Source organism: Microtus pennsylvanicus, chromosome 22 (assembly GCF_037038515.1).
Source record: "Microtus pennsylvanicus isolate mMicPen1 chromosome 22, mMicPen1.hap1, whole genome shotgun sequence".
Lineage (NCBI taxonomy): Eukaryota > Metazoa > Chordata > Mammalia > Rodentia > Cricetidae > Microtus > Microtus pennsylvanicus.
Window position 1 is genome coordinate 66948 of NC_134600.1, and position 13481 is coordinate 80428.

Here is a 13481-nt window from a genome sequence, read left to right on the forward strand (position 1 = left end):
TTGTTTATATTTGTGTATTTCTGCTTTTTCTCGGGACTCTTACTTTTCTTTCTTTCCTAAAATATCTATGTCACCTTCAGGCATGAAGAATGTTTTCAATGGATAAGAGACTGATTTAACTTTTTCTGTCATCACCCTTTAGAGGAAGTTGATATCTTGATGGGGAAGCTCAGCCAATCACTTTTATCTAGGGTGTGGCTGCTTGGGGCCAGGGAAGAAAACCTGGGAATCTGGGTGAGTTTGCTCTCTTTGGCTCTCTTTGCATGGTGTTCTCCAGACCTGTTTTGGACATGGGAAACTTTACCCCAGTCGTGTGAGTTTCCCCGTTTTTAATTATTAAGTTATATCTGTTGTTTTCAACTGGTTTGCTTAATTCTAGCATACTGGTCGAACAGAACACCACTTCCTTCTAGTCTCCAGGTCACTGATTAGAAAGTCACAGGTTTTTGAATAAAACATGTCATGCTTGATATGCGAACACCTCAAGTGTATGGAAGGGATTGCCATCTTTTCAGTATGTGGTCTTGGGATTGCCGGCTATCCATGTATACAAATGAGGCTTTCCTCCTCTCTCACTCGACACACATGAAAAATCAATTCCATGGTTCCTTTAAAGGAAGTCATGGTAGATCAATTCACTTCATACCTGCAGCAGTATTAGAGAAAGCCCAAGAGACGGGAGGACTTCGATGGCTCTGAGAGGAGAGACAGACAGGCATTGGCATAACATGACACAGCAGAATAATGTTGGTCAGCGACCTGTATTCCTAAGAGTGGATTTACACTTTCATTTCGTGGTTATCACCACGGTTTGGGTTTTAGTTTTTGATTCAGTGTTTCGTTATGTCGCCCAGACTAGTCTGGAATGTGCCTTCCTTTGCCTGTGTCTGCCAACAGAGTGGGCCACAGTAGCAGTTTCTGGCGTTGTTCTAAAACACTCCAACACAAAATCAGCTTAGATAAGAAAGGGTTTATTTGGCACAGGCTTCCAAGTCACAGTTCATCACTGGGGAAATCGGGGCAGGAACTCAAGGCAAGAACCTGGAGGAAGGAAGCCTGGAAGGAAGAGTGGACTCCAGCGTCCAAACACCGAGGAGGAGTCGCCGCCAGAGACCAACTCTCACACCATAGCTGAAGCAAAGGCGTGAGGATTTTATTAATTCTGTCATGACAGGGTCCCTCAGCATTCAGGAAGCCGAGAGACCTCGAATAGTGTGCACAGGCTACTTTTAAAGGAGAAGGCCGCAGAATCAAGGGGGGTTGTGAATGGCTCATTCAGAAGGGCTATTACCAATAATTGACTAGAGAGCTGTTGCCAGATCAGATGAGGTCAGAGGTCATTTTGACCCCGTTTCCCAGGGGACTGAATCAAAACGTACGTATATGGGTAATTGTTCAGGAACTGAGTACCTGCGTGTGTAGCTATAAGGTCCTTAGTTCCCAGGGGAGGAGGGGAAGCACTATGGCATGGAGGCTGAGAGGATTTAGAATAGTCAGAAATGGCTTCAGGATTGTCTTAAAGTCTTACATTAGCTAGTCCCTTCTCTGGCTTGCCCATAGGCTCGTGCTTCGCTGGTACTTTTATCTAACCTAGAGCCTCCTCCCTAGGAATGGTATTGCCTACAGCGGACCGGGACCTCTTTTGTGAATTAATAATCAGGGAAACCACACACACATGTGTCCAAAGACCAACCTCTTCATCTGATGTAGGCAGTTTCTCATTAGAGGCTTCCCTCTCAGTTGACACTGTGGTAGGTCGACATTAACACAAGGACAGCCACCATGTCTGTGAGGCTTCCATTTCTGGAGGGAGCTTTTATAAAATGAACAATATACAACATGAAGAACTTGATGTTCTCTGCAACCTTGATGGAGGTGATGTACTTCAGAAAAGAACTTCTCATGGTCTTCCCAAAGGTGACTCCATTGAGATAAAGACAGTAGGGAAGGATGCAACACACTAACGTTTCATTTTACCCTAGAAGTATAAATGATTCCTCAACACAAATATATGTCTTACAAAAAGCCATGGGAACCACTGCTGTATGAATTAGTGTCTTCGTGGGAGACACTAATGGACAATGGTAAAGAGTAATGGTAAAAGATAAGGATATCTGAATAAACCATGGATTTAGTAATTAGGAATGCCTTGATTGGCTCAACAATTGTGACACATCCACTCAAAATCGTAACAAAAGAATCAACCAGGTTCAGGGCATTTGGGAATATTCTGTCTTATTTTTGCAACTTTTTCGTAAAATAAATCTCTAAAATTAAAAAAAAAATTCTTCAAAGCGAAGTGGCCTTAATGGTGGTTTGGGGCTCTTAATGCAGGGTATGTGTCACGCTGAAGATTATGGATGGCCCATATATGAGATTTAAGGGTGTCTGGTTTATCCCCCACTTGGGAATATGCTGTATTAGTTTTAAATTGTAATCACTATGGTCAAAATCAAATTGAAAGGCTTTATTTAAGTTTCCAGTTTTAGTCCATCATGTAAGGAAATCAAGGAAGGAATCTCGAAGCAGAAATCAAAGCAGAGGTGTAGCAGAATCATAAAAACCCAGAGGCAGGTATTGGGGTCCAAGCTGAAGATCAGAAATACAAAGCAGCCAACCACCTCTACCAAGTCTTCAGACTCAAGGTGATGATCCTGTCTCCACAAATTATCAGACTCCACACTCCTGAGTTCCTGTCTCTCCCCCTTTATATTCCTCTCTCTGCTCTTCATATTGCTCCTGTCTCCCCTTCTCCAGTACTGGGATTAAACATGTGTGATTCCCAAACACTGATATCTGTTTCTGGATCAATCTTGTATAGCCCAGAATAGCCTTGAACTCAGAGACTTGCCTGCCTCTGCCTCCTGAGCACTGGGATTAAAGTTTTGCTCCCCCCACCACCACCACGGTCCTGTATAGCTGAGGAGTGTGGCTGCTTTGCCCGCTTATTTTCAGGCAAGCTTTATTCATTTTAACACAAATATACCAGTATACAGAGGCCATGGCAGGAATGCTGCTTACAGGCTTGCTTTCCACGACTTACTGAGCCTACCACCACCGGCCTGCTGATGGTTCTTTATACAAGGGCATTTAACCTGGAGTGGGAGTTATTAGACTCTCACCTGAGATTCCAGCTCTCCTCGAAGTATTTCCTTGTCATCTGTGTGTGATTCTGACCCAGTTACTTGTGTTTCTGTAGCCTCTGGAGACACTGGAGTACTGAGAGTGTGAACGGTCGACTGACGGGCAGGCACTTCCATCTATCTGGCTACAGAGAAGGAATCTTTCCTTGCTGCAGTCAGACTTTCTGTGGTGTCGCTGCTTTGCTCCTGTAAGTAACTCCTCATCTGTTAGCTGTAAGTTTTAAACTCTTTGGCTCACCAACTTGGGTTTTGGTGGAATAATACCTTGGTCTTTTGGAGCCCTAGCTGATTTGGAAAACACTTAGAACTCAGGATCAAAGTCAATGTTTTCAGAATACACCCCCCTCCTTTTTTAAAAAAAATAAATCCACTTTTTAAAAACCACATTTCTAACTGATTATTTTGTATCCCAATTAAAACTTCATCCTAGGATTTGAGGGGAAAGCTCAATTAACAAGGTGCTTGATTTGCAATCCCCAGAATCTACATAAAACTCCAGTTGTGGAATCCCAGCACAAAACTGTGGATACGTAATGTTCCTGGGGTTTACTGCTCAGACAGCTTACCCTATTTTGTGAGCTTCAGGCCAATGAAAGACTCTGTCTCAGAAAAAAAGTGGACAAGACACAAGAAAACACACTCAAACCTGTATATAGGCATCAACCTCAAATGTGCAGAGACACGCGTGACTGTGCACAGACACACGTACACACACACATTTGATCATCTGGTGTGGAGGTTCTCCTTCCTGGACACATCAGGAAATCATACTAGGAGCTTACATACCACACACACCACTACAACCTCACAATACCCCCACCCACACCCACACACACAAACACACAGAGCGAGGGAGAGAGAGTGAGTGAATTTTGGATCTTATGCTCAAATGCTAATTTGATTTGCCTGAAAGGAGGTTCAGGTATCAGTGCTAAGAAATCAGGTGATACTACCCTATCTAATTCAGGTATCAGTGCTAAGAAATCAGGTGATACTACCCTATTTAATTCCTGTCTCCTGACCCTACTTCCAGTTACCTCACTGGTTTTTCTTATGAAGCAGAGAGGATCTCTGTTTTTCTCTGGTCTTGACCTTAGCAGCACTCTTTCTTCCTTTCTTCTTTTTGTCTGTCTTTCCTTCATGCATTTCTTCATTTGATCCTTCTTCTTTTCGAAAGGGAAGAATTCCAATAGGATGCAGTAGTTGGTCAAGTACTCAAGAGTGTAAGCAGAGCAATCAAAGAGGCAAGTAATATAGCCAATTCGAGGAGCTGAAGACTATGGAATGAGAGTTTGTGCAGGGAGGGTGATCTGTGTATGAGATGGGATTTTTGGTGTTGCCAGTCCGAACTCAGTGACCTTAAATGGAAGGGTCCTTTAACTCTTCTGGGTTTAATGGCGAATCACTAAAAATTTGTGGTCACTGCAGTATTGGCACTGGGGTATTACATTTATTTGGGCTTCCAAGAGAGATCGTTGAGATTTAGTTATGGGAAAGCTCCTTTTGACTCGAACCCTTCGCACAAATGCCTTCTATAATTATGTGGCAAATACATGATGGCTTCAGGATATAGTACAGCTCGGTAAAGGATTCATGCCATGTGTGTTGAAAGAGGACCAATGACTCATAAGATGTAGATCATACTGTAATTTATATATTGTGGAAGAAGTTATTGGCATTTTTAAGTGATTTTAATGTTGGTTGTTCACCAAAGCCAGGGTGTTTTTTAGAAACAGCACGGATGAACACATATTGTTTGTTCTCTGTTTGGCTTCACACTCAGAAGCATTGAACTCATTTTGAGGACTGAACGAGTTTTTGAGGAGCTGAAGGCAATAGAATGAGAGTTTGTGCAGGGATTGTCATCTGTGTATGAGATGGGATTCTTGGTGTTGCCAGTCCGAATTCAGTGAACTTAAATGGAAGGGTCCCTTAACTCTTCTAGGTTTCATGGCCAATCACTAAAATTTGGGGTCAGTGCAATATTGGCCCTTGGGTATTACACTCAGAGGCATTGTACTCATTCTGAGGATTGAACGAGTATTTGAGGAGCTGAAGGCAATAGAATGAGAGTTTGTGCAGGATTGTGATCTGTGTATGAGATGGGATTCTTGGTGTTGCCAGTCCGAACTCAGTGACCTTAAATGGAAGGGTCCTTTAACTCTTCTGGGTTTAATGGCGAATCACTAAAAATTTGTGGTCATTGCAGTATTGGCACTGGGGTATTACATTTATTTTGGCTTCCAAGGAGATCGTTGAGATTTAGTTATGGGAAAGCTCCTTTTGAATGGAACCCTTCACACAAATGCCTTCTATAATTATGTGGCAAATACATGATGGCTTCAGGATATAGTACAGCTCGGTAAAGGATTCATGCCATGTTTGTTGAAAGAGGACCAATGACCCATAAAATGTAGATCATACTGTAATTTATATATTGTGGAAGAAGTTATTGGCATTTTTAAGTGATTTTAATGTGGGGTGTTCTCCAAAGCCAGGGTGTTTTTTAGAAACAGTACGGATGAACACATATCGTTTGTTCTCTGTTTGGCTTCACACTCAGAAGCATTGAACTCATTTTGAGGACTGAACGAGTTTTTGAGGAGCTGAAGGCAATAGAATGAGAGTTTGTGCAGGGATTGTCATCTGTGTATGAGATGGGATTCTTGGTGTTGCCAGTCCGAACTCAGTGACCTTAAATGGAAGGGTCCTTTTACTCTTCTGGGTTTAATGGCGAATCACTAAAAATTTGTGGTCACTGCAGTATTGGCACTGGGGTATTACATTTATTTGGGCTTCCAAGAGAGATCGTTGAGATTTAGTTATGGGAAAGCTCCTTTTGACTCGAACCGTTCGCACAAATGCCTTTTATAATTATGTGGCAAATAAATGATGGCTTCAGGATATAGTACAGCTCTGTAAAGGATTCATGCCATGTGTGTTGAAAGAGGACCAATGACTCATAAAATGTAGATCATACTGTAATTTATATATTGTGGAAGAAGTTATTGGGATTTTTAAGTGATTTTAATGTTGGTTGTTCACCAAAGACAGGGTGTTTTGTAGAAACAGCACGGATGAACACATATTGTTTGTTCTCTTTTTGGCTTCACACTCAGAAGCATTGAACTCATTTTGAGGACAATCACTAAAATTTGGGGTCAGTGCAATATTGGCCCTTGGGTATTACACTCAGAGGCATTGGACCCATTCTGAGGACTGAATGAGTTCTATATCGTTTGTTCTCTGTTTGGCTTCACACTCAGAAGCATTGAACTCATTTTGAGGACTGAACGAGTTTTTGAGGAGCTGAAGGCAATAGAATGAGAGTTTGTGCAGGGATTGTCATCTGTGTATGAGATGGGATTCTTGGTGTTGCCAGTCCGAATTCAGTGAACTTAAAAGGAAGGGTCCCTTAACTTTTCTAGGTTTGATGGCCAATCACTAAAATTTGCGGTCAGTGCAATATAGGCCCTTGGGTATTACACTCAGGGGCATTGTACTCATTCTGAAGACTGAACGAGTATTTGCGGAGCTGAAGGCAATAGAATGAGAGTTTGTGCAGGATTGTGATCTGTGTATGAGATGGGATTCTTGGTGTTGCCAGTCCGAACTCAGTGACCTTGGATGGGTCCCTAAACATTTCTTGCTTTAATGGCTAATCACTAAAATTTGGGGTAACTTCAATATTGACAATGGGTATTAGAGTTATTTGTGCTTCCTAGGGAGATCAGTGAGATTTAGTTATGGAAAAGCTACCTTTGTATCGAACTCTTCTTACAAATGCCTTTTATGAGTATATGGCTAATACTTGAAGGCTTTATGATATGGTTCAGCTCGGTAGAGTAATCATACCATGTTTTGTGTTGAAAGAGGACCAGTGACTCAGAAGGATCATTCTGTGAGTGATATACTGTGGAAGACTTTATTGGCATTTTAAGTGATTTTAATGTTGGGTGTGTGCACCAATGCGAGGGTGTTGATTAGAAACAGCATGGCTGAACACATATCATTTCTTCTCTGTTTGGCTTCATACTCAGAAGCATTGAACTCATTTTAAGGACTGAACGAGTTTTTGAGGAGCTGAAGGCAATAGAATGAGAGTTTGTGCAGGGATTGTGATCTGGGTATGAGATGGGATTCTTGGTTTTGCCAGTCTGAACTCAGTGACCTTAAATGGAAGGGTCCCTTAACTCTTCTTGCTTTTATGGGCGGAGGGCGAACAGTGTCACACTCCCACAGTATTCCCTTACCTTGACTGAAACTGGTGACCTCCTCTGAGAACCGCCTGCTTCTGCCTCCCGAATGCTGGGATTTAAAGTGTGCGTCACTACCACCTGGCTTCTAATTGCTCTATATAAGAAACAGCTGAAGTCACTTATCAGGGGTGAAAGCTGAAGAAAAAACACAAAACCAAACAAAACATCACTACACTGAAGCTCCCTGTGCTGGTGGGGTGGAGGAAAGTTCATCTATTCCCGCGGAACTGAGGCATTGGGTCTTTTGACATGGTGGTGTCTATATGTCTAAAATACACATGCACAGGCAAGGCTCCCTCGGTTCCCCCTTCCCCAAACCCAAAACAAGAACCAAACGCCATTAGCATTAGTAAATATCTAGTTGGTGCACTTCAGAACAGCGGAGAAAGCACCACCTGTGACCTGCAGCCGCCGCTGGAGCTGGTACGGGGCGCGGAGGGGGCGGAGGGTGAACAGGGTCACACGGTGCTGAGGGAGGGCGCGGGGCGGCAGCGGAGAGGCCCAGAGGGAGGAGCATATCATGCCAGTGTCAAAACCCCATTAAGTCCTGTTGTGCCATAAAGGTGTACTTAGGGCGTGGCTAGAGGTGGGGCATCACTAGGGCTGAACGGGGCCCACCTGTGAGCAAGGCCCTCGTGCTCGAGCCAGGTGTCCCAATGCTTTAAGGCCAGAGCGCCCAGATCACGGCACGCTGCGGCTGGGGCTGTGGGGACGTTCCTTCATTAATTTATTTATTTGTGGAGAGCTTTCTCTGAGCAGCCGCGACGGCCAGCACCAGGAGCATTGAGCTGGAGCATTTTGAAGAACGGGACAAAAGGCTGCGGCCACGGTTGTGGAGAGGGTCTGGGAGCTCCTCCGGGGGCAGCAGCATCTCTGGCTCCAATTGCAATGGGCTCATCCCCAGCCCGGCGCACAGTGCACACTGCAGCTTCTACCGCACGCGGACTTTGCAGGCCTAAAGCTTTGAGAAGAAGGCCAAGAAGGCACGCTTCTACCGGAATGGGGACTGCTACTTCAATGGCCTGGTCTTTGCCACCTCCAATGATAGCTTCAGTTCCTTTGATTCGCTTCTCACAGAGCTGACCTGCTCGCTGTCTGACAATGTGAACCTGCCTCAGGGCGTCCGCACAATCTACACCATAGACGGCAGTCGGAGGATCACCAGGTTGGACGAGCTGCTGGAAGGTAGGAGGGGCGGGCAAGGCTTGGCAGGTGCAATGACTGTGGGCTGGGCGCTTCCCCGCCTAGAGGTTGGCAGGTGCTTTCTAGGCAGCCAGGGGTTTAGAGCTCCTTTGTTCGTGTTGGGCCAGGGTGTACACATTTTCTGTCCTTCTCAAGAGATTTGCCTTTTTTTTTGAAGAAAATTCTAATGAGTAGAGACAAATGGTACCTTTAAAATTAGCCGACTTATTTTTGCTGGAAGGGCAAGCTGTTTGAAAGCATGGTCCTCCAGTGAGGCGCGGGGTAACCCTTGGTGGAGCTCAGCGCAGCACTTGTGCTGTCCCCGTGATTGGGATCCCACTGTACCTTCTGAGCATGGCTGTGGTTCTGACTTGCTCCAGGTTGGCTTTTCTGATTTCACTTATGGCAGAAGTCACTCGAAATCAAGAGGGGCGATCCAGCATAGCAGGTATCAACCTTGGCTTCATCTTGGACCATACTGGACACTTTTTAAAGTATAGGTGACTGGCCCCACCCACCCCTTAGATATTATGATGTGCATGGTTGGGGTGTGACTTGGGCGTTAAGGTTTTGAAAGTTCCCCAGATGATTTCAGTGTGTAGACAAAATGGAAAAGTAGCCGTGCTTAAAGAATTTTCCACATTTGGTCGACAACGGGGTGAATCAAGATGAATCTCACCTGCCTTCTCCCTGAAGAGGATAACTAGGGTCGAGGGAAGCGACAGCAGAGGCCTATTAGAAATTAGTAATCCTGGCACAACAACTCAGAAGGACCACTTGGTAATATGTTGGGTCATTCTTGAGTTTCTGCAATATTTATTAGTTTTTAGGAAGGGACGGGTGGTTGGTAGTTATGTTACCTCTCAGACATCTTTCGTAATGCAAAAGTGCATTCCATGTAGCCATAACAACAAGAGGGAGGAAACTGATCTCTGAACTAGGTGGTTTTCTTATTTCAGCATAAACTTATATTCTAAAGTCATTTTCTCGATGTCACAGTTGATGAAACCTAAGCAGCATGCATGCCAGGGTTACTGATTTCTAACAGGCCTCAGTTGATGCTTTCTCTTTTACAGTTTCCCTCCAAAGGAAATAAGGTAGCTATTCTGAGGAGTCCTCAAAGTGCCCGAGTTTCTCCATTACTTTTAGCAAATGGTACCCTTGCTCTGTCTACAGGACAACATAATTAAAATTGTCTTCTATATAATTTAGCAGTAGAAGGGACTACCTCACACTTTGTCTTAGAAGTGAGATTTGGTTTTAAAGACTAAAAGAAACCTGTATGTGTGCCAGTAAAATGAAGAAAACATCGTTGAGAGATAAGGTCTCATTACATAGCTTCGGCTGTCTTGGTACTCACTACGTAAACCAGGCTGGCCTTGAACTCACAGACATCTGCCTGTCTCCAGTTTCCTGAAAACTGATCCTGATAGTTTTTGTCTGATCCCCATGTCAGAGCACCAGCACAGTGAAAGGCTCAACACGGTTGTGCAAGCACGTGTATCACTGAGGTTCCTAAGTTTTATAGCTGGGTAGGAATGTTGATTTCTCTTTTCCTTTGGCAGTTTGCATAGCATCTTCAGGTACTACTAGAGCTAGTCCTTGGGAAGGAGGCTTGCAGGTCAGTTCCAACTCTATTTCCCTGAGGTCTATGTCTGAAATGTGTAGTATCTTTAACAAAGGCACTGAAACTATATCAATAGCTATGTCAAAATGGAAAAGAATTTTCCAATAATAAAAATAGTGGGAAAGTTACAGTAAGTAAGGTTTTTTGGACTGTATAAACACTAAATTTCTGGATGTCAAGCAGCAGTTTTATGTTGAGGTATAGCAACTTAATATTAGGGGATCCTGGAAAAGTGACTAAAAGTTTGTACAGTTGAAGCACAGACAAATGCAGTCACCTTTAAAATGTGTAAACTCGTGATGAAACATTTGAGTACTGAGACTGTGACTCAGTGTAGAGTATTTGTTTAGTATGGGTGAGACACGGGCTTTGTTCCTGATATCCCCCAACAGTCCTTCGGTCTTCCTTTTGGTGCTTAAATTGATTTTCTTTTAGGAAGAGAAATTTCTGTTGCACGAATAATAAAAACCTAGAGATAGATATTGGGTTCAAGTTGAAGATCAGAAAAGCAAAGCAGTCAAGCAACTAGAGAGATCTTATCTCTACCAACTCTCAGACGAACAAAAAATATTCTACTCTCTGCCCAGTCATATTGCTCCTGTCTTCACCTCTCTCCATTAAAGGTGTGTGATTCCCAAAAGCTGGGATTAAAGGTGTGAACCATCACCACCTGGATCTGTTTGTGGATTGATTTTCTGTAGCCCAGGGTAGCCTTGAACTCAAAGAGATCCATCTAACTCTGTCTTCTGAGTCCTGGGATTAAAGGTATGTGCCACCACTCCCTGGCCTGTAGGGCTGACTAGGGTGGCTGCTTTGCCTTCTGATCTCCAGTAAAACTTTATTTATTAGAACACAAATACTATAACACTAAAAATGTCCAATGTTTTTGAGGATGCAGTGATCAAAAGAGATAAAAGTGTACAATTTATTAGCTTTGAAAAGCAGTATGCAATTTTTTGTAACTCTCTCAAAGGTCTTAGTGCTTGAACTCATAAATTCATTTTAGAAATTTGTCTAAAATAGCCAGAAAAACAAACATAAGAAACTGTGTATAGGGGCTGGAGGGATGGCTCAGAGGTTAAGAGTACTGATTGCTCTTCCAGAGGTCCTGAGTTCAATTCCCAGCAACCACATGGTGGCTCACAACCATCTGTAATGAGATCTGGTGCCCTCTTCTGGTTTGCAGCATATATGTAGGAAAAACACTGTATACATAATAAATAAATTCTAACAAAAAAAAAACTGTGCATAGCAAGTTTAAGCCCAGCATGGAATCATGAAAATGGATCGCTACCAGTTAAATACCGAATGTGAAAACATTCCATTTCTTCCTTCATACTGGACATTTCCATCTGTGTTTGGGGAAATCTAACAGTTGAGGAAAAGGCTAAGGGAAAGAAACAATGAGTGAGATCTGTGTGTTGTATTTTTTATTTTGCTCACAAGGATAGGAAAGACAACTTAAAAAGTAATGCAGCAGAAACAGTAGACTGGGGGCACAGAGGTGAGGGGGAGGGAATGAGAGGAGAGGAAGGAGGGGAAACTGCAGTCGGGCTGTAAAATAAATAAATAAAAGTAATTCAGAGGTTGTCATTACCATCAGAAACCAAATGTTTGCTGTTGTTATCATTCTGCATCATGCTGAAGTTAAACAGTCTGAAAGTGATCTTTGAAACCTTGGAAGATGGCTATAGAATGCTACAGGGATTACTCTGGTCACTTGTTGGTTAGTTGGTCTTTCTTCAGAGATAGGGTCTTACTGTGTGGCCCACGTTGGCTCGGACTTGATGCATTCACTTGCCTCCGCCTCCTAAGTTCTGTGATTGTAGACCTTCCCTACCCAGATATTTACATCTCCTGTTAGGTCTTATTAACGTACATGTTTTTCATGTGCAAAGAAAGTGATGTTTTCAAGCTTTGACATGATCCATTGTTTTTGAAAAAAAAAGTATAGATTTGACTTTTGTATACACAATTTTTGGATCCTACATTCTTGGCACCCAGGCTATTCTTGAGGAGCTGTGGTTATCTTTGTGATTTGAAATTTTGGTTTCACTTGCTATTTTTTGTTTGGTGTATGGTTTAAGGAGAAATAGAACAGTATCTCTAGCCTTAAAATGACAAGGAGTTGGGGCTAGAGGAGTGGTCAGCAGTTAAGAGCACTGGCTGCTCTTCCAGGGGTCCTGGGTTCGAGTCCCGGCCACCACATGGTGGCTCACAACCATCTGTAATGGGAACGGGTGCCCTCTTCTTTCGTGCAGGCACACATGCAAATAGAAGCACTCACACACGTAAATAATTCTTCTAAAAATAGCAAGAAATTGGGCTATGTTTAAGATTAATGAAAACCTTAGTTAGGCAGTGTTCATTTTTACTTTATTTTTCCATAAAATTTCTTTATTCTCTGGATTGGTTAAACTAACTACTTGCTGCTGATGTTTTTTTTTTCTTTTGTACTTTTGAGACACGATTTCAATGTATCCTTGACTGTTCTGAAATTCTCTATGTTGACAAGGCTGGCCTTGAACTCAAAGAGATCTGCCTGCCTCTGCCTCTCAAGTGCTGAGATTAAAGGTGTGTGCCACTATGCCCATGCCCATGTCTAACTGCTTTAAGATTCTTTATAGTGTGTGCATGTGTGTGTATGGTGTGTGTGGTTTAGTGTGGTATGTGTGGTGTAGTATGGTGTGTGTCATGTGTATGTATGTGTGTGTGGTGTATTGTGATGTGTGTGTGTGTGTGGTGTGTGTATGTGTGTGTGGTTTAGTGTGGTACGTGTGGTGTAGTATGGTGTGTGTCATGTGTATGTATGTGTGTGTGGTGTATTGTGATGTGTGTAGGTATGTGTGTGTGGTGTAGTGTGTAGATGTGTGTGATGTGGATGGTGTGTATATGTATGTGTGGTACATGTGATGTAGTGTGGTATAGTGTGGAGTGTGTGATGTGTGTATGTATGTGGTTTAGTTGTATATATGTATGTGTGTGGTGTGTGTATGTATGTGTGGTGTGTGTGATGTGTGTGGTGTGTGTATGTGTGTGGTGTAGTGTATGTGTGATGTGTGTGGTGTGTGTATGTGTGTGGTGTAGTGTATGTGTGATGTGTGTGTGGTGTGTGATGTATGTGGTGCGTATGTGTGTGGTGTAGTGTGTAGGTGTGTGTGTGGATGGTGTGTATGTATGTGTGTGGTGTGTGTATGTATGTGTGGTGTGTGTGTGATGTGTGTGGTGTGTGTATGTGTGTGGTGTAATGTATGTGTGATGTGTGTGGTG

The 13481-nt window shown here is 43.1% G+C and overlaps 1 long non-coding RNA gene across 6 annotated transcripts in view; it reads left to right on the plus strand.

The window, feature by feature from the left end:
• The window catches only part of LOC142839751 (uncharacterized), a 54230-nt gene that overhangs the window by 12352 nt on the left and 28397 nt on the right, over positions 1 to 13481 (plus strand). For 2 of the 6 annotated variants that reach the window (XR_012908829.1, XR_012908828.1), the window contains exon 1: positions 3068 to 3331. This is a non-coding gene — a long non-coding RNA (uncharacterized LOC142839751). Of the gene's footprint in view, positions 1 to 3062; positions 3332 to 8312; positions 8588 to 13481 lie in introns of those variants that run through there. The other 4 variants (XR_012908827.1, XR_012908830.1, XR_012908826.1 and 1 more) reach the window with 4 other exon arrangements.